The sequence below is a fragment of the Orcinus orca genome, chromosome 19 (genome assembly GCF_937001465.1).
Source record: "Orcinus orca chromosome 19, mOrcOrc1.1, whole genome shotgun sequence".
Classification (NCBI taxonomy): domain Eukaryota; kingdom Metazoa; phylum Chordata; class Mammalia; order Artiodactyla; family Delphinidae; genus Orcinus; species Orcinus orca.
Genome location: NC_064577.1, coordinates 19,291,112 through 19,312,848, shown reverse-complemented (window position 1 = coordinate 19,312,848; position 21,737 = coordinate 19,291,112). Strand labels below are relative to the sequence as shown.

General features: G+C 54.9%; 1 protein-coding gene across 11 annotated transcripts in view; it reads left to right on the top strand.

Annotated features, from left to right (window-relative positions):
• EPN2 (epsin 2) overlaps window positions 1-21,737 on the top strand; it is a 77,599-nt gene that overhangs the window by 7,249 nt on the left and 48,613 nt on the right. Inside the window, exon 1 of one of the 11 annotated variants that reach the window (XM_049701977.1) lies at window positions 1,068-1,206. The exons of the other annotated variants lie outside the window; for them this stretch is intronic. The gene's annotated coding sequence lies outside the window, so the exon portion shown is untranslated. Of the gene's footprint in view, window positions 1-1,067; window positions 1,207-21,737 lie in introns of those variants that run through there. 11 annotated transcript variants of the gene reach the window in all.

Below are 21,737 nucleotides of genomic sequence, written 5' to 3'. Positions count from 1 at the left end.
ACCTAGCAAGCCCTGATCTGTCCCCAGACCCTGCTGTGAGGGGGTCTCTGCTGACCCCACCCTGACTGGAGCAGGTTGGGCAGCTGTGAGGTCCTGGGCACCTCTCCAGCGTCTGCCCCTCCTCCAGCATGGTGCTCGGGACACAGGAGGTGTCTTGTGGACACTGGTTGAACCAAAGGGAACAGGTGGATCCTGTGTGAGAGCCCAAGGCCCTGTGAAGGGGTGAGCCTGAATCAGGGGGTCTATAAGCCCCTAACGGGAGGATGGTGACCGTAGAGCCCCACCTTTTTAGTGCCACAACCCCTTTAGCAGTCTAGCAAAGCCTGTGCACCATCCTCAGAATAATTTTTGAGTGTGTTTTATTGAAGTAGAACACGTACGTTAAAGTGACACATTTAAAGTGTACATCAGTGAATTTTCACAAAGGGAACACACTTATCCCAGCACCCAGCGCCCCGGCAGCCCCCGCTCGTCCAGCTCCACCTCCTGGACCTGGTGATGTTTACAAGTGCACACTGCAAGGGGAAGCGTGTTTTAGCTCAGGCTGGGGGCTCTGTGCGTGTGTGGGGGGTGGAGAGGGTGTGTGGAGCTGTGAGATGTGCCTGAGGCGTGGGGAGATTTGTGGGGTCTGAGTGAAGTTTGCCGTGTGCGAGGGTTCAGGTATGAATTTGCCAGGGTTTGTGTGGTGGTTTGGGGTCGTTGGGACGCGTGTGTGGGGTTTGGGGGTTATTTGTAGAGTACTGGGGCGTAGGCTGTGGGGCGCGGTGGGAGGGCTGGGTAGTCTGCGTGGGGTCGTGGGGTGGAGGCCCTGGGGTCGGGGAACGACGGGTCTGGGCTGGCTGGGCCGGGGTGGGATGCCAGCAGGCGCGGGGCGGGGCCGGAGGGCACCTGGCGGGGCCTTGCGTGGCCTGGGCTGGACGGAGGGGCGGGGCCTCGGGAGCGCGAGGCGGGGCTTCGTCGAGGCTTGGACTGAGCGGAGGGGCGGGGCCTCGGGGACACGGGGCGGGGCCTGGACTGGCGGAGGGGCGGGGCGGGCGGGCGCGCGCACGCAGTCGGCGCGCCCCCTCCCGGCCGCCATGTTGGCTGGTGTGTGGGTGTCAAACGGAGCTGGAAGCGCCGGCGTCTCCGGTGGCTCCCCTCGCTCCCGCCTCCCCAACGCTACTGGCGGCCGCAGCCGCGCATCCGGGTCGGCCCGGAGGAGCGCAGGTGAGCTGGGGCCACGGGGCTCGGGGGCCGGAGCGGGCCCAGGTCGCGGACCCTGCCCCTTCACGGGCGGACGCCCCCAGAGCGCTGCCCCCCAGCCGTCCGCCAGAGCATGCACCCCCGCAGTCCCAGCCGGGACTCCACCTCAGGCGGGACCCCTTCTTACCCGCCCCACGAGGTGGAGAACGGCCCCCTCCCCATCTGGGTCCCTCGTTCCGCTGCAGAGACCCCCCCCCATTTCCCCTCGGGGAGCTTTTCCATTCGTATCCTCGGAGCCTGGGGCTCCCCCTCCTCCCACCCGAGATCCGGGAGCCCCTCCAGGCCTCACCGTTTACCTTTAAGCCTAGAACAACCCCGCGCCTCCTCCCCGGGGCACTTTGCTCCCCTCCCCGGGCCAGGCGGCCCTTCCCTCCGGGAGTCGGGGGAGGGATCCCCCGTCCAGGATGCCGGCCGTCCCTCTCTGGGCTGCCGCGGGTCCCCTCCCTTCCCCAGGGACCTGGTTCTCCCTCCCCGCCCCCGCCCCACAGCCCAGCGGGATCGGGGGCGGCAGAGCCAGGCTCCAGCTGCCTTTTGTTCCGCGTGGGATGGCAGAGACCCCGCCCGGCGATTCTGCCGGCCTGGTCGGGTGGGTGACTGGGTGCGCGGGGCCGCGTCTTCCAGGAGACCCTTCCTCTCTCTCCCCGTGGGGCGGCTCCCCAGGAGCCCAGCGCCTTGGGAGAGGCCGGCCCTTCCTAGAGGAGTCCGTGCCAACAGGTTTTTGTTTGCGATCGGAGTTGGTCCGGTGGCTTGGCGGAGGGGGGGGGGGGCGGGGGAGGTGCCGCTTGCTCCCCCAGAAACCCCGGTAGGGGCCTGGGGAAACCCATTCCTCCGTCTGGGGCCCTTCACTGTTTTGCTGCCCTGCGGACGCATCTGAGTCTGTGCTGCAAGGAGGTTGGGGCTTAACCATCGTGAGGGTTCAGATGGGGGAAACTGAGGCCCAGAGAGATTGGCCCAAGGTCATGCAGCAATACAGTGTCAGTGCCAGAACTCGATGCTTGGGTTCCAGGGCACTCTCCAGGATGTTTCAGAATTTTTTTTAGAGAGATGTTTAGGGTTATCCCCTTCCACTTTTCAACGTTCACGTAAGAAAATGGACAGGAAAAGATGAGAAGTGTGAGTTCTTCCTTTCCACCTCAGGAAATGCCCTGTGAAAGAAGGGGTTGGAACAGGAGGTTAAAATGATTGAAAAGGTGGATTTTAGTTTTTAATTGTCCATGCGCTCCCCCAGTTATGTAGGATAATGAAGATTTGGCAGAAAACTTGTGTCTCTTGTAGCTCTAGATATGGATGGTAGGTGCTGACCAATCATATACCCAGTCCCTCACAGCAGTGATTGAATTTGCACTGATAAGTAAGTTTTCATCTGTATTTAAATGAACATCCAAAGGGCCTGCAAGTTTCTGAATGGTACTTGTTCCAGCAGTTATCTTTGGGACAGGTGATTGTGTCGGAGAAGTTGCCAAGATCTTCTCATATTTATCTGTGTATATTATTTAATATCTGTATTTTTATTTATTTATTTATTTATTTATTTTGTGGTACGCGGGCCTCTCACTGTTGTGGCCTCTCCCGCTGTGGAGCACAGGCTCCGGACGGACGCGCAGGCTCAGCGGCCATGGCTCACAGGCCCAGCCACTCAGCTGGCTGTGGGATCTTCCCGGACCGGGGCACGAACCCGTGTCCCCTGCATCGGCAGGCGGACTCTCAACCACTGCGCCACCAGGGAAGCCCAATATCTGTATTTTTATTTTACATTTTTAAAGCTTATTTGCTTCTTGAGGTTTTTTTTAAAAATTAATTTATTTATTTTTGGCTGCATTGGGTGTTCGTTGCTGCGCATGGGCTTTCTGTAGTTGCGGCGAGCGGGGGCTACTCTTCGTTGTGGCGCGCGGGCTTCTCATGGCGGTGGCTTCTCTTGTTGCAGAGCACGGGCTCTGTGCACGCGGGCTTCGGTAGTTGTGGCTCGTGAGCCCTAGAGCGCAGGCTCAGTAGTTGTGGCACACGGGCTTATCCTCTCCGTGGCATGTGGGATCTTCCCGGACCAGGGCTCAAACCCGTGTCCCCTGCATTGGCAGGCGGATTCTTAACCACTGCGCCACCAGGGAAGCCCCCATTGTCATACTCTTGTGAAGCGTGTTAAAGTTTTCAGAGCTTTCTGAGAGCTGTTCTCACTGTTCCCCAGAATCTTCCTGTTGGATTGGTGGGGTGTGGATGAATGTGGTTGTTGGCATTTTATGGCATGAGGACCTGTTGACCCTGAGCCTTGGAGAAATCAAAGGGCTTGGATTTGGGGGAGTGAAGTCTGGGAGAATATGAGGAGTTATCTAGTCCTACTCCCCCATTTGTCTGCTGGGCTTTCCACTCAAGCATTCTGTTTAAACAGATCTTCTGTCCAGCCTTCGCCAGCCAGCTCCCCCAGCGTCTGGGCCCCTCCAGCTCTGCTCCCTGAGCCTCACCACCCCAGGCTTTCTTTTGGAGCGCTTAGCACGCTGTCTGTGTATCTGGGGCTCTTGTGACACTGTGACGTCTTTGAGGCCGGTGATCACCCTGCCTTTGCTTCCCCAGCACCAGCTCAGTCTCTGGTGTGTGGCAGGTACTTGCTGAAGATATGAGGTGTGCAAGGAGTCCTGGGGACGGGCAGGGAACACACTTACCCATCCCTGCTGTAGGCTCCATTGTTCTGTCTTGCTCTTGCAAAAACTGCTGCTGGTGGTCCAGCAGTCCTATGTCAGTCACGTGGGTATTATCTCCTTTCTACAGGTGAGGAAACTGAGGCCCAGGAGCATCAGTCCTGTGCTCAAGGTCACACAGCCAGTAGGTGATGGGGCTGGGATTCACCTATTGGCTGTTGGATCCCCACATATTATGATACCTGTTACCTCATCTGAGAAACTGAGTACTGGGGTGAAGAGACGCACTCTAAGCCCAGCTGTGAGCTGGAGGAGGACGGAGTCCTGTGGGGTGACCTGATTAAGATTGCTGAGGTGGGAGAGAGCAGGTTTTGCTTTTGTCAGATGCATTGTGAAATGACCATTTATCCCCATCTGTTGAGTTTTTGAAAATTGACAAGCTTTCTGATAAGTTTGTCAATGGAATTTTCTTTGGTCTTAGTTAGCTTGTTCAAGGTGTCTAAAAATAGAAACTTAGAAAAACAAACACAGTGAAGTAAGTGTCTGTGAAGCGGAGAGGGTGTGTTGAGTAGCATCTGTGCACGGGCTGTTTGACCACACCTATCTTCCAGGTTTTTGATGTCTTAAAATACAAAGCTGTTTGAGCAGACTTTGTTGCTGCTGTTGAACATAATTTCATTTTGTCTTTACATCCATGTGTAACACAGGGATTGTCACCCATCCATGAATGGAAAAACTGAGGCCCAGAGAGGTTCGGTAACCTTTGAGGAACTGACCCAGCCAGGAGTCAAACTCAGGCCTGTGTGATTACCAAACCTGGGTCCCTGCTACTCCACCAGCCACTGCAGAAAGCAGTGATGATGAGTACTCACTTAAGCTGAAGGATAAGCTTGTGATCTGAAAGTCATCAAGTTTATTTAGAAGGTTGGGAGTTGTGAACGAGGAGATGTCTGTCTTTTTCCTAACTTTAGGATCTGTGAAGGTGCTGAGGTTCGAATATCAAGAGTTTCGTGGACCGCTTGATCGAGGCGAAATTTAGGGTTTGGTTTTAAAAATTGGCCTGGCTCCTTTGAAGCAGATCTGTGGCACTGTTATAATACCCCCTGCATGTGCCGGATTCCTTCTGGTGACTCAGCCCCGGCCCACCCAGGTGCTGGGGCCGCTTTGTGCCTTCCTGTTAGTCCTGGTCTGGGCCGAATGCGCCAGCCCTCTAGAGACAGGGAGGGTAGCTTCTTACTCTTTCTGGTCAAAGCAGTGGTAGAAATTGGGGCGCAGAGGTCAGTGGAGGGACCCCTGTGTCCTCTTCATGGCACCCGGCTAACAAGTGGAGCAGGGAGAAGCAGGCTCGCCCTGCGGGGCAGCTGACCATCCAGGGCTGATGCATGATGTGGGTTTAAAAGCATCTATAATTCATCACTTCTGAGCGCAGGCTTCGTTCCGCCTCTCACTCCCACCCTTCCCTCTTAAGGAAGTGTCATCGTCACACCTCGGTGGCTCTGTAGCTGAGGACACCAAATGGTACAGATAGTTTGGCTACTAAGGCCGTGTGACAAGTAGCTTTGGAATCAGATGTGGGCACAAATTGGCCTCCTGGCTGGATGGCTTCGGGCACTTTAATCACTGAGCTTTGGTTTCCTTGATTCTAAAGAGGGCCAATAATAACCACTTTGCAGATAGACTAGTGGTCTTTGTCAGACGCTGGTGCACATCGGCATTGCTCAGAGCGCTGGCCCCTCCCCCAGAGTTTCTGATTCAGTGGGTCTGGAGTGAGGCCTGAAAATGGGCATCTTCAGCCAGTTACTGGGTGTTACTGATGCTGCTGGTTCTGGGGCCAGATTTGGGAACCGTGGCCCAGAGGACAGAGTGGAAAGGCGTGTGGGGAGCCTGTGAGGGCCAGCTGTGCCGGAGGCTCACCAACAGCGGCTCCCTTCTGCCCCCCAGGTGCTTCTGTATGTCGCTCAGATGACGGCATGAACCTTGGGAAGGGAATTTGGTTTCTCAAAGCGATGTTTTCACTTGTTCTGCCCCCCAGGTGCTTCTGTATATCGCTCAGATGATGGCATGACCCTTGTGAAGGGAATTTGGTTTCTCAAAACGATGTTTTCACTTGTTCTGCCCCTCAGGTGCTACTGTATATCGCTCAGATGATGGCATGACCCTTGCGAAGGGAATTTGGTTTTCTCAAAGCGATGTTTTCACTTGTTCTTATGTGATTGTAATTGGGCTGTGGTCACAGGCGTCGTGACCCTGTGGGTTAGTTGGGATGTTTTCCTTCATGAAGGGAACGTAAGATGTCAGTGCCCTTCAAAGAGGCAGTAAATCCAGGATCCTGTTTGAGAAGCTGGTTCTTCATTCCCACACATCAAGCGAGATGTTCACTGTCAAGGCCCTTTAGAAATGCAGCTGGGAAAGGGCAGGGGGTGTGGCGTTGGGCACGGAGCAGACTCCCACGGGGCCACTGGGGCGGCCACTGGTGTTAATGGAAGTCACTCCTCCCTCCAACAATTCCGAGTGATTTCATATTCTTTGGTGTTTAGAGTTTGGAAAAAAAATTATTTTCCTCCAGTAGGTAATTATCAGCTTGTCCATCAAAACCAAACACGTGTGTGTGTGTGAGCCCTGATGGTCTTTGAGTGTCTCCTTTGTGCCAGGCCCTGTGTGACTCCTTTTATGCCCAGTAGTTAGTTTTCATTGTGATCCTCCAAGACCTGTCCCCACTGCTCTTTTTGCCTGTGCAAAAACTAAGTCTCAGAGAGGTTCAGCAGCCTGCCTCAGGCCACACAGCCAGGCAGCGCCCCGGCTGGTATTTGCTGCCGCCAGTGTCAGATTGAAAACCACACTGTTTCCATGGCCTCGGCCCGCAGCCGTGTTAGGTGCTCCCACTACCTCACTGTACGCTCACGGCAAACCCGCAGGCATTTCGCAGGAGAGCAGAGCTGGGGCTCGGAGGGGTCGGACTTGTTCACATGCACCCACCCAGTGCCCGGCAGGACCTGAATTCAGTCCCATGCGTGCCTGAGCTTGGAGCGCAGGAAGCTGTTTCTATGGCAACACCTCCCCTCCCTGCCCAGGGCCGCAGAAGTCAGTTCTAAGACCCGAAGCTACCTGGGTGTGTAGAGCACGGCCCTGGGGGAGCCCCAGCTGGGCTTGCGGGAGGAAGTCTTTGTGGCTGGTAAGGGTTTCTGTGTTTGCAAAGCCGTGTTAAAATCATTGCCCAAATTGCTCTTTGAGAGAGGGGGCTCTTGCCTTTTGCTCTGTAATCGTGAAGCTCTGCACATTTGTTCTGTAAACATGACACGTGGGAATTTAGGACTAAAGAATGGTCTGGTAATATGTGATCAGATTCATGCTGAAGAACTCGGTAGTTTTAAAACGTCATGTGTAAGTAAAAACGTGAAGCATCTCCTTCCTCAGCAGGCACTTCATGTGTGACTTCTAGCAAATGGGTCATTTTTCTGGTCGTACCAAGGGTGAGGAGGCTGGGGTGTGCTCACTTTCCCAAGGTTTGAAGATTGCCTGCAGCTCCCAAGCAAGGGGTGATAGACAGCTATGTGTCAGTACGTGCCCTGCCCTCTTGGGAGGCCCGGGAGGTTTGGACTCGAATTTGTTGTTCTGTAACCTCTTTAAGACTCTGAGGTGACTAAATCATGAGACTGAAAAGTTGCTATCCAGAGTCTGTCCGCTTCTCTGTGTCCCCCTCCCCCAAAGTCATGGCAATAAAGGAATACTGACGGGCTGAGAAGTCACATTTTTATTTGAAAGTACGTCCTCCCTGAGTACCCGGTTTTTTTGTTTTGTTTTTTGTGGTACGCGGGCCTCTCACTGTTGTGGCCTCTCCCATTGCGGAGCACAGGCTCCGGACGCGCAGGCTCAGAGGCCATGGCTCATGGGCCCAGCCGCTCCGCGGCACGCGGGATCCTCCCGGACAAGGGCACGGACCCGTGTCCCCTGCATCGGCAGGCAGACTCTCAACCACTGCACCACCTGGGAAGCCCTGAGTGCCCGTTTGATACCCAGAGCTGTCATGGGGTATAACGAGTGTACTTTGGATCCAAAAATTTGGGAAATGGATGGTCAGAGAAATAATTTTTGGGCCACTTTATGAGAGGCAGTTGGTTGATGTAGAAGTATGGGCCTCAAATCAAGGGCAGTTCCTTGACGGTAGGGCTGACATTTGAGGTCAGCGTCAGCCTTGGGGTTATGCGGCACGTAGTCTCTAGGGTCAGAGTGCTGGGTGTTCGAGAGGCGCCATGGCTCTCACCAGCAGGAGCTCGGTCTAACTGAGAAGACAGTTAACGTCAGTGACACAGAAGCTGGTGGTTTGTTGAGTTGTGGTTTTGATTCTTGGTCAGGAAGTCAGGCATGGAGAAAAGTCTGGAAGAGTCAGGGAGAAGGTAGGATTGAAGCTGGACCTGGCAGGACAGGGAGCTGCGTCCGGGAGAAGGCGGCAGAGGGCGCGGGCGTGGGTGGGTGCCTGGGGGGGGCGGGGGGGCGGCGCAGGCTCCGGAAGCAGCTCTGCTGGGCCGATGCCTGCTGAGAGCAGCGAGCACCGAGGTGGCCAGGCGGCCACTGGCTGTGATGAGGCCGCGGCCTTGGGACTGGGGGCTGCGGCAGTAGGGACCCGAGCGAGGGGGCCTCTGGCGGGGCCTGCCGCGTGGCATAGCTCCCGTGGGTGAGGGCCTGGCCAGGCTGGCTTCCTGGGGCTGCATGGGCCCCAGCCCCGGAGCCAGCCCCAGGGTGTGTGTCAGAGCGAGTGGGGGAGGCAAGGACCTCGGGGCCTTCCTGCCGGCCGGGAAGGTGGCTGCGACGCCTCGCAAGCCTGCGGGTCGTATCCTTGGCCGCACCTGCAGATCGCATGGCCTGGAAAGCTTTTTCAGAATGCCTGTGATGCGGCCCCACCCCAGACCGCGGGAGTGGGAGCCAGTGGTTTGTTAGAAGCGCTTCAGCTGATTCAGATGCTTTGTGTGGGCTGAGAGGCTGAAATGTGTGCTCAGGGAGCTTCTGGGAGTGTCAGGGATTAGGAGGTGGGAGGAGGCTGGAGCCAGAGAGAGCAGGAGGCCTTTGTAGTCGTGAGGTGTGTGTGGGGTGCTGGGGCCCTGAGCTACTGTTGCGCTGCCGCTGCCGCAGAGGGCAGGGGAGGGCAGGGGGCAGGTTAGGTGGAATGTGCCAGAGGAGGAGGGGCAGGATGACCAGGTTTGCCTTTGAGCCACCTTGGGAAGGCGGGGCTGGGTTAGCAGAGTGCCAGCAAGGTGAGGGCAGAAGAGACGGTGGGCCCACCAGTCTGGTGGCCTCCATGAGCCTGGCTCTTAGCCACGTCTGTGGAGCAGGCGCCGCCGGTCCTTAGCTGCCCGTCCAGCCTGGGGGCCAGGTTCCTTCCTGCACCCCTGATTGTAGTGACTGCAACAGACACTACTTGTGAAATGTAAGACTACATTTCTTTAAAGTAACTGCAGTAAAGATAGTTGTAATTTAAGGCTCCTAATTCAGGTAGATTCACTTTATTGATTAAAGATCAGAAGTGAGGTTTTACCTGGTGTATTTAACACATACCACAATATCATCATTTATGGTATTTCCAGAAAAGATTAGTTTACAGTCCAGTTCATTCAGTCTTTATTCAATGTTTATTGAACACATATATGTTATGCACTATACGTTGGGAATACATACAAGATGTAAGTACCTGGGAGGGATAAATTAGGAGTTTGGGATTAACATATACACATGACTATATATAAAATAAATAACCAACAGGGACCTACTCTGTAGCACAGGGAACTATACTCAATATATTGTAATAACCTATAAGGGAAAATAATCTGAAAAAGTACATACACACACACACACACACACACACACACACCTGAATCACTGTGCTGTCCACCTGAAACTAACATGATATTGTAAATCAACTATACTTCAATTTAAAAAGAAAGTAAGTTCCTGCTTTCATGTAGCTGATGGTCCGCAGAGAGTGGCTCCTGACGTGGGACAAGTAGCGTCAGCCCCGAGAGAGACGCTTAGAAAGTGGTGCAGACACTGAGAATGCACCTGGGTGTCAGAGAGGAAATGGTACATAAGTAGAGTCCTGAAAGAAGAGCGGGCGTTCTGGGGGACAGGGGGCCCCAGGCGGCGGGAGTGGGCTGGGAGCCCGCCGTGCTTCTCACACAGTCTTGGCAGTGAGCGGCCGGGCCGTGGGTGCTCAGAGCAGCTCTGCTGTCCGCGCCTGGGGAGCTGAAAAGGCTCCTATGAGAGGAGGTCCTCTGTGGTTTGAGACAAGCGAAGATGATGTCATTGCTGTGGTGCCGGGGCGGGCCGGGTACCCGAAACGTCCACACTCCTTTCTTTTGCCGCAGCAGGTGGGGTTGGAGAGGGTTCTCAGCCACCCCACCTGTACTGGAGGCTGGTTCCTCAGGTCCCAGGGCGGGGGGCGGGGGGCGGCCGAGGCAGCGCCCTCACGCGTGGTGAGCAGGTCCCCTGGGCAAAGGCCTCCTGACAGCCAAGCAGCTCTGTTTTCCAGAAACCCCTGGACACCTTTGTGACCAGATTGTCAAGGTGAGGGACCCCGGCCGTACCTTGGGGTGCATGTGAGAGGCTGCTGTGTGTCAGGCTTGGTGCTGGGTACCCAGGGACGGCCCGGCCCTCAGCCCTCCCCGTGTGCCCTGGGCTCCATGCAGCCCACCGATGCTTTCCGTCTGGGTCGTACTGTGCCTCTTGCTAAAAATTAACTTGGTTGCTGTATTGGTCTCCTATGGCTGCTGTAACAAACTACCACACACGCAGTGGCTTAAGGCAACACGGTTGTATGCGTCAGAAGTCCACACGGATCTTAGGGAGCTAAAGTCACGGTGTAGGCAGGGCTAGCTGCTTCTGGAGGCTCTAGGGGAGCCCTGTTCCCCCGCCTTTTCCAGCCCCCGAGGCCGTCTGTGCCTCGTGGTCCCTTCTCTCTTCAAAGCCAGCGGCAGCCAGTCCTGTCCCTCTCACACCACGTCCCTCTGACACGGGCTCTTCTGCCTCCCACTTGTACTTTAAGGTCCCTTGTGGTTACACTGTGCCCCCGGATCATACAGGATCCTCCCCCTGTTTTAAGGTCAGCTGATTAGAAACCTTAATCGCATCTGCTCCTGTAACTCCCGTTTGCCATGTAACTGGGATCAAGATTGGGCATCTTGGGAGGCCATTATTCTGTCTACCCCGATGCTAACGTGAAAATCAGGAGATCTTACATAGCAGTCCAGACTTGCGGCTTCACTGACAAATCAGAACACTTGGCAGCCGAGGGCCTGCACTGTTGCCTGGCAACACTGGGTCAGTGCCAGGGTCGGCGCCATCTCTGGATGGGGTTGCGAGCGCCAGCTCTTTGCAGCCCCCACCCCTCCCGTCGTGCCCACTCGTCTCCCTTCGTTGCCTGGGCCCTGCGCTGGGGACCCAAGGCCTCACACAGAGTCCCGTCATGGCAGGCCCGTGCTCAGGGTGGTGGAGCTTCCTACCTCCCTCTGCCGTGTCCTCTTCCTTGTCCCTGCGAGACTCCCCTCCCCCACCTCCATACCCTGTCCCGCACCCTCCTCTGCCCGGCACACCCCCCTCCGTCCTCTCCACCCCCCCCACCCCCAGGCTCTACATTCCAGAGCATCTCTGGTGCTATTTTAGGTGGTATTGTTTGTACCATAACTCCTCGTCTCCTGTCCCCTGCTTTTCTGGCGCCCAACGCTGGTACATCCTGGTGCCTTCCATCCTATCTCTTGAATCGGCATTTGTGAAAAGCAGGTCTTTCCAGTGCACCTTCAGAGCCGTATCCATCGAGTCAGGACGGCACAGCAGCATTTAGTTGAACATCTGCCATGTGCCACGTGCTTTCCTAGACACTGGGAATATGATGCGGGATGAGGTGGAGGGAGATACCTGCCTTGCCTCCCCTGCAGACCTAGTTCTAGAAGAGGGAGAGAGAGACAAGTATCGGCCTCCTCCTGCGTCTCGGGAGGGAGGTCTGGCAGCATCCTGCTACTCGGGCCCTGGCTTGGAGGCGAGCTCCGTCCGCAGTGCTGCGAGGTGCTGGGGCTCTGGCAAAGGCATTTCAGTGGAAGCTCCCCATGTTTGCAGGCGTCGCCTGGACCCCAGCTGGCAGCTGAATTGGGGCAGGCATTTCGGGGCCCAGATGGCATGTTGGGTGGCAGTGTGAAGGACCAGAACGGACGCCTCTGTGTGCTGCTGCCCGGTGGTCTGACCTGGGGCTCTGGTTGTTTTCGGGGAGCCCTTTGTGTGGCCTCTTGTGGCCAGGGCTGCCCCCAGGTGACCCCGTGCTGTGGGGCCCAGGTGGAGGGTGCCGGGTTGAGCCCCTGGGGTTTGACAGCTTAGGGGCATCTAGTTCTTTTGTCTACACAGAATATGATCCAGCAGGTCAGAGATCTTTGGAAATTTGCTTGAAAACAAAGCAAGACTTATTGTTATGGAGGATTTCCAACTTATAAAAATAGAATAGTTCAGTGAACCCCCATCACTCAGCTTTGACTGTTGTAAGTAGGCTCTTCCCCCTCTCCGCTGCCCCCAGATTATTTCAAAGCAAATCCCAGACTTGACTTCATTGATAAGTGCCTCAATGTGTATCGCTCACAGATGTGGACTCTTTGGAAACTTATTTTTATGTGAGGACTGACCACCAGCAGTCCTAATTCTGATGTTCATACCCTGTGAGTTTGAAGCTGTTTTTTTCGGTTGTAGAGTAACGATCGTATTTATACAAAATCTGGATGTGGGTTGAATTTTTTTTTTTTTGAGGTTTCCCTTTTCCTTTTTTTTAGATGTTGGGATAGGAGTTTATTAATTAATTAATTTATTTTTGCTGTGTTGGGTCTTGGTTTCTGTGCGAGGGCTTTCTCTAGTTGTGTCGAGCGGGGGCCACTCTTCATCGCTGTGCGCGGGCCTCTCACTATCGCGGCCTCTCTTGTTGCGGAGCACAGGCTTCAGACGCACAGGCTCAGTAGTTGTGGCTCACGGGCCTAGTTGCTCCGCGGCATGTGGGATCCTCCCAGACCAGGGCTCAAACCCGTGTCCCCTGCATTAGCAGGCAGATTCTCAACCACTGCGCCACCAGGGAAGCCCGATGTGGGTTGAATTTTATTAGCACTTCTATTAAGGCAAAACAATGAGAATTTTGCTATTTTAGTTTTTTTTTTTGTAAAATACATATAAAATTTACTATGGTAACCATTTTAAAGTGTAAAAACTCAGTGGCATTAAGCACATTCCCCGTGTTGTGCAGTCATCACCACCATCTAGTTCCTGAGTTTTCCGTCACCCCAAGGAAACCTGTGCCCATCAGCAGTCATCCCCTCTCCCTCCCCTCCCCTCCCCGACCCGTGGACTTGCCTGTGCTGGACAGTTCACATATTTGGAACCACGCAGCATGTGGCCCTCTGTGTCTGGCTTCTTTTCACTCAGCATCGTGTCTTCCAGGGTCACCCCTGTGGTCAAGTGTCAGTGGCTTCATGCCTTTTTTTTTTTTTTTTTTTTTTTTTTTTTTGCGGTACGCAGGCCTCTCACTGTTGTGGCCTCTCCCGTTGCGGAGCACAGGCTCCGGACGCGCAGGCTCAGCGGCCATGGCTTATGGGCCCAGCTGCTCCGCGGCATGTGGGATCTTCCCGGACCGGGGCACGAACCCGTGTCCCCTGCATCGGCAGGCGGGCTCTCAACCACTGCACCACCAGGGAAGCCCGCTTCCTGCCTTTTTATGGCTGGATGATATTCCGTCGTGTGGATAGACCACGATTTGTTTATCTGTTCATCTGTCGATGGACACTTGGTTTGTTTCCACCTTTGGCAGTTGTGAATAGTTAGCTTGTCAGTACTTAATTTGAAATGTGGTGATGTGGTGTGTGGATCAAAAAGAAAATGGCATCTATGAGTGGGCAGGAGGGTGACTTACTCTTGACTCCATTGATTTTAACACACGTTTAAAGGAGCTCACTGCTGAGCGTGACACACGGATCGGGGAAGCGCACCGCACACAGCGTCGTGCTCGGGGCGCCCAGGCCCGCGTGGCCGTCTTCTGCTTCCGGTGGCCTCGAGGCCCGCTCAGAAGGCTGCCGTCCGAGGACAGGCCCTGCCCCTCCCGACCTGAGTGGCCACAGCCGCGGGTGTGGGGGTGGACGGTGGCCTCTCTGAGCACGGCGATGAGGGGAGCGCTGGGCAGGCGTGGGACTTGCCCCCCGAGTGACAGGGACAGACTGGGTGTTCTCACGAGAGCCACTGGCACGGGGGTCGGCGCCTTTCCTCATGTTCCTCAGTGAGATGGTCAGAGTCGGTGCCCTTGCGTCTTCGTGACCACGTGCTGAGCTCAGGATGGCTGGTTACGTACCTGGCGGTCGGCTGCACAATGCAGTGATTCGGTAGCATGGTGTATATGTGGGTGCTGATTCCTGGTAGGAGGTTATTTCCGGCGAGCAGTCAGTGGGCAGCCCAGCTGCTGAGTGTGGGTCAAGGGCTGCTGTGTTGGGGGCAGAGGGACCCTTGGCCGCTTCATAGGTGGTTCCAGTCCTGGTGTTGGGAGCACGCCTTCATCTCCTTCATGCTGTGTGTCTGCTTTTGGAGGACGTGAGGGAGGTGTTCATCTCAGGTCCCAGGACAAGGAGAAGCTTCTCCTGTGAATCTGGTTTCTTTCTGTCTTGTGGGCAGTGTGAATCACTTTTGCTCTGTCCACCAGGAAGCTCAGTGCAGAGCCAGTCATCTGTCCCAGCTCTGGTGTGGTCTCTGCACTTTGGGTTCTGACCTTGCCTTCCGGCCCAGCTTTCTTTTCCTCCCCTTCTATTTCCCTATTGCCTGGGTTTCTTCATTTACTCACTTTCACTATGTTCCCTGGCTTTCTCTCAGCCAGTAATTCTCAAATGCTGGATCCGCACCACCTTCTGTTTTAACTGTGCTGGATGGGGCCTGAGCATAGGTGTGTTTCCAAAGCTCCCCAGAGATTCAAGCATGTGGCTGGGCTTGGGGGCCACCGCTGTTGTCCGTTTCACATCTTTTTAGCAACAAGGCAGGATAAATAGACAAAAAGGATGGAGTCGGTGAGGAGAGCCGACCCGGAGGTGGTGGTCTGAGCTCAGAGAAGCCGAGTCAAGTGGATTATGTCGTTCTCTTGCCCGTGGAACCAGGGGGAAAGCTCTCCTCGGCCAGTGCTGCAGAAGCCTCAGCTCCTGGACAGGCTGGGGATGAGCGACTGGAGATCTTGCTTTGAGGGCCTGGGGCCTGCCTGGTGGGAGCACGGCTTTGTGACAACGTCTACGGGCCATTCAGGACACAAGCCCGTGCGTGGGACCCAGTCATGCTTAATACCATTTGCTATAGAATGTAGTTCTAGAAAAGACCCAGTGTATAAGGAGAGCATTTAGAACATGGTCTTCGCAACTAATCTGATCCCATCTGTGCGTTAGAGGGGCACCGTCCCTGCTTTAAAGAGAAACAAGAAATTATGAAAGAAAATACATTCGTTCTTGATTTTAAAAATATACTTTATTGGCAGAAGAAAAGAATAAAGTAAGTAGTACAAGAAATCACTATCTAACCTAACTGCAAGATGTTAGTAGGTTTTAACATTTGAAGGAAGAGAAACAAATGTTTCTTTAAACAAACCAAACCAAACCAAACCTTTTATTATTTCTTCCCCCTCCCTCCAAAAAATCCCAGGTTTTTTTCATTTAGTTCTTTTAACTTTGAACAAAAATCTTGGTAACTTTTTTTCCTCTTTACCGTCTGATTATCAGTAGTTTCCAAAGACTAAAGTGAGCTCTACCGAAATAGATGATACAATATAGGATTTCCAATATAGGATTTCCAAGCGGGGTGTCTCTTCTGTACCAAGTCTCAGGGGTAATGTTTACGACGCCTGTTTTAACGGTCATGGAAGAAAATTTGGAAAGTTCGTATAAGTAGGAAGGACCAAACTAGAACTAGCCTTGTCACTGTGATCGCTATTAATATTTTGGTTTATTTTCTCTGAGTCGCTGTTTGTTTAGTGCCCAGGGGTCTCTGTGGCCTGTGTGACCGTCACGGGGTGGCACAGAGCTTACCCTCGAATGGCCATGCTGGGAAGAGGCCAGCTGACCCCTGTGGTTTGTCCCCTCCTCCCTTGCTGTGGGTGGTGGGGTCTGGAGGGCGGGAGGAGAGGCTGTGGGGAACGAGGGGCTTATTCAGCAGTCGGATGTTGGGGCGAAGAGGGCACCCTGATGGGGAGGGAGGGAGGGATGGGGCGTGGAGGCCGGCGGCCCCCTGGGCAGTCACCTGCTGCTCTCTGGGCCCAGGTTCCCCTTTATGATGTAGATCAGAGAGTGGGACTGTGTGACCTCCAGGGCCCCCCAGGCCCGGCATGCCAGGGTGCTGTGTCTTTGAGAGCAACTTCCGGGCCGCCGTGGTTCTGGTGTTTCTGAATGAACCTGCTCATGCGTCTCCTTTCGGGAGTCTCCAGGGGAGAAAACAGGCCAGTTCCTCAGGAATGTGTTTGCCCGAGGCTCATGGGCTCCCCCTGCTCCAGCCCAGGCTGTGTGTCCACGGGTCACTTCAGGGTGCCCCAGGACAAGTCAGTGCCGAGTGAGCTCCCTCTGGGGCCCTTGGCATGGACGCAGCTGGTGCCCAGCCAGAGGCCCTGTGAGCAGCTCTGCCGCGCTGGGGAGAGGTCCCCGCTTCCCTGCCCGCCTGGCTGGTCACAGAGTCACCACAGGAAGGAGATGTCAGCCTGCCCCCGAGGCCGCCTGTCCCGGGAGGGCGGCGGGCCTGCCGCGTGAGGGCCAGCGCAGCGCCGGCCGGGGGGAGGCCTGGCGTGCTTGTCACACGGAGGTGTGCGTCGATTTGAGTGCTGCGTTGCTCTGCCAGCCGGTGGATGGTGAAGAAATCCTTGCAGTAGAAATTTAAAGGCCGCTGCAAGGGAAGAAAAAGAAAATTGGTTTCAAACTAGGAAGAGGGAAACAAATACTGTCTTCTTTTAAAAAAAAAACCCACTTCTTTAGCACACTGCTTCTGAATCAAGCTCTCAGAAATGAGATTTAAAAGAAAAAACTGCCCCGCGAGGCTCATAGAATGTAATCTGGCGTTGGGCACCCTGAGGTGTCTCTCCTCGCCGGACGTGATGTGGAAGGAGCACGGCACCCCTTGATCTGGCGTCTTCTGAGCATCAGGTCGCTTCAGAGGGAAGTTCCCAGACCAGTGCTGTCATCCTCTGAGGGCCCTCCTTCTCCCCGCAGCTCTGTGTCTCTCTCAGTTTCACTGAGGCCGAGGGAGGGCCCCATGGGAGGGTGCAGTTCTGTCGCTGGCCTCCAGGGCCGACCCCGAGTGCCCCTCTCTGTGCTTGCGGGCTGTGGTCACAGCTGTCCTGCTGGGAGCGGGCTCCGCCCGCACGCCACCCCTGCCTGGCCCGGAGGCTCCTGCCCGGGGCGCCATCCACCTGTGTCCATGCGGGCACTCTGCAGCCAGGGGCTGCATCCGGCGGCACGGAGGACACAGGTGCCGCACCTGGTGGTGGGTGAGGCCAGACTGGGCCACGCTGGGGAGGGTGGGGAGAAGGGCCACTCCAACCAGCCAGACGGTGGGCGGGGGAGCGGGTCAGGTGGGCTTGTGGATGCTGAGGGTGCGAAGGGGGAGACGCGAGCCCGTGTGGCCTCCAGCTGCCCCGGCCGGCGGTGGAGCGCTGACAGCTCACGGGGGAGGATGCAGCCCTGGCGGATGCCTGCGCTGGTGCTGTCCCAGCACTGGCCAAGGGACCTGTTGGCCAAATGAGGATGGGGCTTATTTTTCTTAAATATATGAGCTTTTGAATAGGCGATACATCCACATAGTTCTGAACTGAGGAGGTGTTAAAGTACATTCTGAGCAATCCTACCCTTTACCTCTGACCTCCCCCGCCCCACCCCCTTCTCCCTAATAGCAACCCCTTTTAGTATCTGAATGGCCTTTCAGTGCTCTTTATGCAAATAAAGCAAAAGCAAATTTATACTCTTATTTCTCCCGTTGTGGTAAATCAAAGATAGCACCCGCACACATTCTGCCCCTTGCTTTTGCGCTTGCAGCGTAGCCTAGGGACTTTCCGTGTCACTACTTGGAGAGCCATGTCCTCTCTGTGAGCGTAGTGCTGTGATGCTCTCCTCCTGTACTGTTTTTTTGGGGTTTTTTTGCGGTACGCGGGCCTCTCACTGCTGTGGCCTCTCCCGTTGCGGAGCACAGGCTCCGGACGCGCAGGCTCAGCGGCCATGGCTCACGGGCCCAGCCGCTCCGCGGCATGTGGGATCTTCCCAGACAGGGGCACGAACCTGTGTCCCCTGCATCGGCAGGCGGACTCTCAACCATTGCACCACCAGGGAAGCCCTCCTGTACTGTTTTAAATCCCATCCCCTGTACGGCAGCTTCCAGCTGCTCCTCACGTGCTGTTACATAACATTCCTGAGAGTATCGATCTTACCTGCGTGTCCTTCCCCACGTAAGCAGGTGGATCTGCAGGTAGCATTCCCCAGGGACAGTGCTGGGTCCAAGGGTAATACACAGTTTGTCATTTTGATAGATTTTGCCAAAGCCGTCCACAGGGGTTATCACACCCTGCCCTCCCACTAGCCCGTTTCCCCCTCGGCCTCACCAGCAGAAGGTAGAGTCAAACATTTGGATTTTTGCCAACCTGACGGATGTAAAGAGTATCTCAATGTACTTTTCTTTTTTTTTCTTTGATTTATTTATTTTGATGTATTTATTTTTGGCTGCATTGGGTCTTTGTTGCTGTGCGCAGGCTTTCTCTAGTTGCAGCGAGCGGGGGCTACTCTTCGTTGTGGTGCGCGGGCTTCTCATTGCGGTGGTTTCTCTTGTTGCAGAGCACAGGATCTAGGCACGCCGGCTTCAGTAGTTGTGGCCCGTGGGCTCAGTAGTTGTGGCTCGCGGGCTCTAGAGCGCAGGCTTAGTAGTTGTGGGACATGAGCTTAGTTGCTCTGCAGCATGTGGGATCTTCCCGGACCAGGGCTCGAACCTGTGTCCCCTGCATTGGCAGGTGGATTCTTAACCACTGTGCCGCCAGGGAAGCCCTCGAGGTAGCTTTAATTTGCATTTTTCTGAAACGTGAGCTGATCATTTCATATGCTTAGGGACCACTTACATTTTTTTGTGGACAGTTCTTGTCCCATTTTTCTCTTGAGTTATTGGTTGCTTACTTCTCAATTTCTGTGAGTTCTTTATATTTTTGGAAGGTTGGTTCGTTGTGTAATGAGCTGTAAATATTTTTTTTAATTTTATTATTTAGTTTTGGCTGCGTTGGGTCTTAGTTGCGGCATGCAGGGTCTTTCATTGCGGCGCGCAGCCTCTTTGTTGGGGCGCTTGGGCTTCTCTCTAGCTGTGGCGTGCAGGTTTTTCTCTTCTCTGGTTGTGGCACACAGGCTCCAGGGCACGTGGGCTCTGTAGTTGTGGCGCGCGGGTTCTTTACCACTGGACCACCAGGGAAGTCCATGTAAATATTTTTTCAGGCTAGGAATTATTCTAATCTAGCCAGATTCTTTTAAGTACCCCTCCCCCCATCTCCTCTTAAAGATTCAGACTGTGGCTTTGGGATGGAGTCTGGTCCTATGGGGACAGAACCGTGACCTTGGCTTCCTTCCAGGACTTTAAGTTAATTGGCCACAGACAGGTTTTCAGCATGAGCATACAGTGGTGTGGATGTGTTTGCATCTGTGCAGAGGCTGCGTGTCCAGGGTGTGTGGTCACTGTCATCGTTCGTGGAGCAGGCTGATGGAAGGCCATTGTTTTTTTTTTTGGTTGTTATTCACAGCCTTATGGATAGGTGATTTAGTACCACACAATAAGGTTCACTCATTTGAAATATATAGTGCAAAAGCTTTTAGTGTATTTAGCGTTGTGCAGCCATCCGTGTAATCTTACTTTAGAATATTTCATCACCCCCAAAAGAAACCCTATACCCGTTAAGCAGTCACCCCCTTCCCCCTCGTCCCCCAGCCTCTGGCCGCTGTCGGTCTGCTTTCTGTCTTTGGACTTAGCTGTTCTGGACGACTCGTAGAAATGGAGCAGTGTGTGGCCTTGTGTGTGTGCTTCCCTCGGCGTGTTTTCACAGTTCACTGTGTGGAAGCAGGTGCCTGCACCTCCTTACGTGTTCAGGCTGAATGCTGTTCTGCTGTATGGATATACCACGTTTTATTATTCTAGTTACCCATTCATCTGTTGAAGGGAAGCTTTTTCCACTTTCTGGCTGTTACGAGCGATGCTGCTGTGAGCTCCGTGGGCACCGTGTCCTTTCTCTTGGGTAGAGACACAGGCCTGCACCACCCCCACGCTGGGGAAGGAACGTGGAGAACTGCACACTGGCCTCTAAAGTGCTGGACACAAAGCGACACACGTCACTTCTGCCACATTTTACTGGCCAGGGCCGTGGCTGACCCAGAAGGGGGGTGGGGAATGCAGTTCTGTCCCAGGCCCTGGAAGCCATGGACTAGAAATGTTTGGTGCACAGAACTAATGACTGCAGAGAGGCGGAGCCGGCATCCGGGGGCCCAGGGGAAGGATCCTGTCTGGAGGGGTCACTAGCAAGGTGGAGCTCCAGGGTGAAAGTTACCTGCCACTGATGGGTCCTCCTTGAAAGCTGGTTGGTGGAGAGACCTTGAGTCTTGCAAGGAGCAGCTTAGAAGTGTGTGGTGGTCTTGGAGAGGACAAGGGCAGCCTCATGGAAGGAACGTTAGGCTCCCGGGCTGAGGACCGGGCTCCCTGAGCTTTCCCGACAGGCGCTGGGGCTCAGCAGGGGCAGCGCAGAGCTCATCCACCCTCTCTTCTCGCCTGTAAAATGCCTCCTTTGCGGGATGTGGCACACAGTGGGCTGTTATGAAAGGCAGCTGTCACCTTGGTGAGTTTGGCCAGCAGCAGTGGAGCCTGTGGTCACTGAGTGCATGGGCCCGGCCTCCCCGGGTCTTGGTCCATCCTCGCTGGGAAGCACGGATGTGCCGAAGGACCGCCCTGTCCTCCCCCTAGTGACCCCAGGCTGACTGAGGGAGGAGGAGGCTGGTGGCCAGTGAGTATTCTGGGGCAAGTAGACAGCTCTCCCCTAAAATGCAGTGTTTTCTGGACAGACCTGCGTATGCGCCGTTGTCAGTGCTGGAAGCGCACTCCTTTATTATTATTTTTCTAAACAAAGTAGCACAAAGGCAATGTAAACATTGTTTGAACCAAAAGCATTTGGCTAATGGAGATAAAACCGAAAGGAAAATAACAACTTTAGTTTCTTTTTGGCTTTTGTGTTTTGACATTTAGCAGTGTACTTCTCATCTTTTAAGAATTTGAAAAAATCATACGGTATGGAAACTGCGGTTTGTTTCTGCTTGTTCACTTAGTGTGAAACGGACTCGGTGCCGCCTTGCCTGACCTTGGCCTCTCCTGGAGGGTGTGACGGGGGACCGCGGGGCCAAGGAGGGTCCGGCAGGGGCGCGCTGCAGACCCGTAGGAGGGGCGGAGGGTTCCACCTCTGTCCACGCAGCTTTTTCAGGTCATCATCTGTGGGGCCTCGAAGGCCTCCACTGCGCTTCCCGGAGGAGGTGACCACCCGTGACGCTGGGGCCAGCCATCTTTCCGCTCCGACCAGCTGTTGTTTTTAAACCGCAGCAGTATCGTAGGACGTGTGTCCTGCTCCGCAAGACGTCTGTGGGTCCTGGACTTGGGCATCAGGTGAGGGTGGGGAGAGCTGCCGAGATCGGGGGCGGCGTGTGAGCAGGTGGGGTCGAGTCGTTCCTTCCCGCAGCAGATGTGTGCCCGGCTCCGCGCCAGGCCCTGTGAGGCAGCCAAGTGTGCAGACAGTCGGGGCCTCTGTCCCCCGAGAGCCCGCAGTCCAGAGGTCTGGGGGAGGAAGGAGGG